Genomic DNA, 3,545 nt, shown 5'->3' with positions numbered 1-3,545 from the left:
ACCGAAAATGCTGCAAAAAACATAACCCCCCCTCCCCCGCCAGCTCCGCCTTTCCATGGCCTCGGCGGCGGACTCCCTCGGCGGGACAACAACTGCCCTACCTCGGCCCCGCCGGTTCCCGCCCCCTCAGGGCCCGCCCTTCCCCGCCCGCTGCTGGAACCTTCTGCTGCGGCGCTTGATCAGTCACTGCCGCAAGGGGACGCACGTTCCCCACAGCCTTTATCTATCTATTTATTTATTTTCTTTCCCTTTCAATATAGGTGGCTGTGCTGGCAGGGTTGTTGTCGTGTGGATGGGGAGATGCTGTAGCTGGGTTGTCTCCTAGGCCTTGAGGCTGTGGCTAGGACTGCGGGTAAATCTTCGGGGGGGAAAAAAAAAAAAAGTCAACCTGCCTGGTGGCCAGGCCTGTTGTTCCTCCCGGGCCGCCCATCCTGAAATTGCCTCCTGTATCACTGAAGGGAGGCGGCAGTGTTGGGAAGAGCACGTTTTGACCTAGTTTTCCCAAATGCAATAGCTGTGAGTAACAGGAATAATAGCTGAATGTGTGTGCCTTTTAATGAAATTTTTCATTTTCCAAACTCTAAATTCATAATGAGGTTTCTGCCTGTGAATTATTCCAGGCATGGCTTTGAGGATGAAGGTTGGAAAAAGTCATTAAAAATACATATATATTGGTCTGTGTTTAAGGAGATAAAAATTCTTAACTTACAACCAAATTCCTAGCAGTTTCTAGCACTTGAGACTTTCTCTATAACTTTCCTTTTTTCTTAAATCATAGAACTTAAGGCTTGTTTTACAAAAATGTCTTTGCCTCAGAACCTTTGGCACCAAACATCAGGTTAACTGCTAGCAAGAAAAGGCGGCTTTCTTGAGGATGGGAAAACCTACCTTTGATTTTTCATGCTAGCAGGCTTTGTGAAATTGTGGAGGCTAAGCTGCTCTAGCTTCTACCCTTCTTCCTCAGTTCCTTGGAGACTCTGAAGTTTGGTAATAACTTCTCTCCTGTGTGTTTGTAACCTCCTTATCTTTGCACGTTGCTAGACGTTTTTCCTGAATAAAAGTAGAAGAAGGAAAAACAGGAATTCAAAAATTTGATTCAGCAAGAGTTGGGCTGTTTTTTTGATGACAAGAGCCTTTCTGTAGCTCATGAGTGCTCATTTTCCTAAACGTTGTTAGTAAAATTACAGCTACTTCAGTACTTCTCAAATGAATAAATGATTATGAAAAAAAAAGTTAATGGTATCAAGCAATGTGAAACATGATCGGTGCAGACATTGAATTGTTTACCAGTCATTTAAGGTTATAGTAGCATTTGATTTTGCAGTAGCCATCTCTAAACAACTTTCTGTGAGGGAAGTTTTATCTTTTCTGAAGATAAAGGTTTTTGTTTGTTGGGGTTTTTATTAAATCCCTTTTTTTTAGAATGACAATACCGAACCAGCAAGTTACTCAGGAATACCTGGTCTGAACATGCTCTTAGACATCACTACTAAAAATTATTTAGCTTTACATGGAATAGTTACACAGGATCACAAAGTGTTAGGGGTTGGAAGGGATCTCAAAAGATCATCTAGTCCAGCCCCCCTGCCAGAGCAGGATCACCTACAGTAGGTCACACAGGAACATGTCCAGGCAGGTTTTGAATGTCTCCAGAGAAGGAGACTCCACAACCTCCCTGGGCAGCCTGTGCCAGTGCTCTGTCACCCTCACATCGAAAAAGTTTTTTCCTAATATTTTTGTGGAACCTCCTATACTCCAACTTGCACCCGTTGCCCCTTGTCCTGTCATTGGACATCACTGAGAAGATCCTGGCTCTGTCCTCCAGACACTCACCCTTCACATATTAATAAACAAAAATGACATCAATTAGTTTTGGTTAGCTACCTCACCCTAAATTCCTAGAGAAGTTCAAGCAGGTGCTGATGGGCCCAAATGAGAGTCCAAAGGTGGTTAATTCTTCATAAATAAGACCACATGAAAAACAAAGAACCTTATATCATTTGGATTTTGTATCACAGTCTCTACCACAAATGAAATGCTGGTAGTAAGAAAGCTTCCCGAAATGAGAAACATGGCTGCAGCTTTTCTAGCTTTCCTCCCAGCTGTCTAAAGATTTCACTTCTGTGTTGAGTTTTTTTCATTTATGTCTGATTTAAGTGAAGCTGACAACGCCTTCCAAGGGTCTGCTTAAGCTTTCTTACCCATAGTTGATCACTTGTTTTAATTAACTTTCAGAAAGAACAAGGAATTACTGTGACAGAGAGGTCTACGTGTTCCACCTAGTGTTTTCAACACAGAAAGCACACTAAAGTGTCTGCATGTTCCAGCAGCTGCTATGAAAAAATTAATTAAGTGGCAAGGATATGTCCTTACTTTACAAGTGTTACAAATACATAAATTTCATGCTGTTTTCAATCTTTTAAAACATTCTGAAGATGTTAAAAAATGGAGACAATCATTCAATACTGTCACTCAAAATTTATTGGTTTTGACTCTGTCAGGATTAGCTTTAGTATTTTTTTTTTAAAAAAAAAAGTTAACACAGCTTAAACTTACAGATGGCCGCAAATCCACAGCGGCTTTATTTCTGATTGTTACTCTCACTTGCACCGTTTGTGCTTTTAGAGCTGAAACTATGTCTGGTTGTTTTTTTTTCTGAATACCATTATTCTTTCTTCCCCTACTTATTTTCTTGTGGCTGTCACTGTCAGGGAATCCATCACAAATCAGCGCTGAAGGTTGTCAAGCACCAAGCCAATACTTTCCAAAGAATCCAGCTCCAGGAACAACTGAACGGGTATGTAGCTTCAAGCCATCCGTCACATGTCAGGGCTGATGTATGTAAACCAGAAGACTTCAGTGTCACTGGAAGCCAGTAGGATGACATGAAATGAAGCCAGGCCAAAGCCAGTCAGCGATCTTGCCTCTGCTCACGCTCTGGTTTGATTTTTCTCTTAGCGTGACTTGAATGTGATGAGTGCGTAGCACCTCCCGTTCTGCTGTAGGGTGAGAAATGCGGATCTTCTTCGCAAAGACTAGTCATCTGGCGTAGTGCTGGCCTGGCACTAGAACAGGCTAATGTGTAAATGAAGATGTTTAAGCAGCAGTTGGAATGTCACCATGGGATAGATTATGGGTTATATAACTTGGATGTATGTGCAAGAGTACGTAGAGCTTATGGAGGAGAGGATGAGTGGAGGCTACCGTGTCAAATCATTTGTCAACTCTTCTTGCCCTGCAGAAGAGGCCTGAGTTTGGTTGAGCTTGAAAAACGTGGGTTAATGAGGTGCGTGCATGTGCAAATTGTCACCGACTCCATCACATCATGGTTGAGCTCAGGTCTGAGGCTGCCAGTTCGGCTCCCTCTCTTCACTCTCTGGTTACGCCGCTCCTGCCCGTTGGGCCTGTCGTTGCCTGCAGGGTTCGGCGGAGGGAGGGGATGGAAGAGAGTGAAGCGGGGGGATTCTGGAATACCGAGGGCAAGAGTTTGTGGAAGGGGAGAGGGCTGCAGCGAGGACGCAGGGAAACAGACACAGGTGTAGAGC

Source organism: Apaloderma vittatum, unplaced genomic scaffold (genome assembly GCF_000703405.1).
Source record: "Apaloderma vittatum isolate BGI_N311 unplaced genomic scaffold, ASM70340v1 scaffold13736, whole genome shotgun sequence".
In the NCBI taxonomy this organism is placed as follows: Eukaryota; Metazoa; Chordata; class Aves; order Trogoniformes; family Trogonidae; genus Apaloderma; species Apaloderma vittatum.
This window is presented reverse-complemented; position numbering follows the sequence as displayed.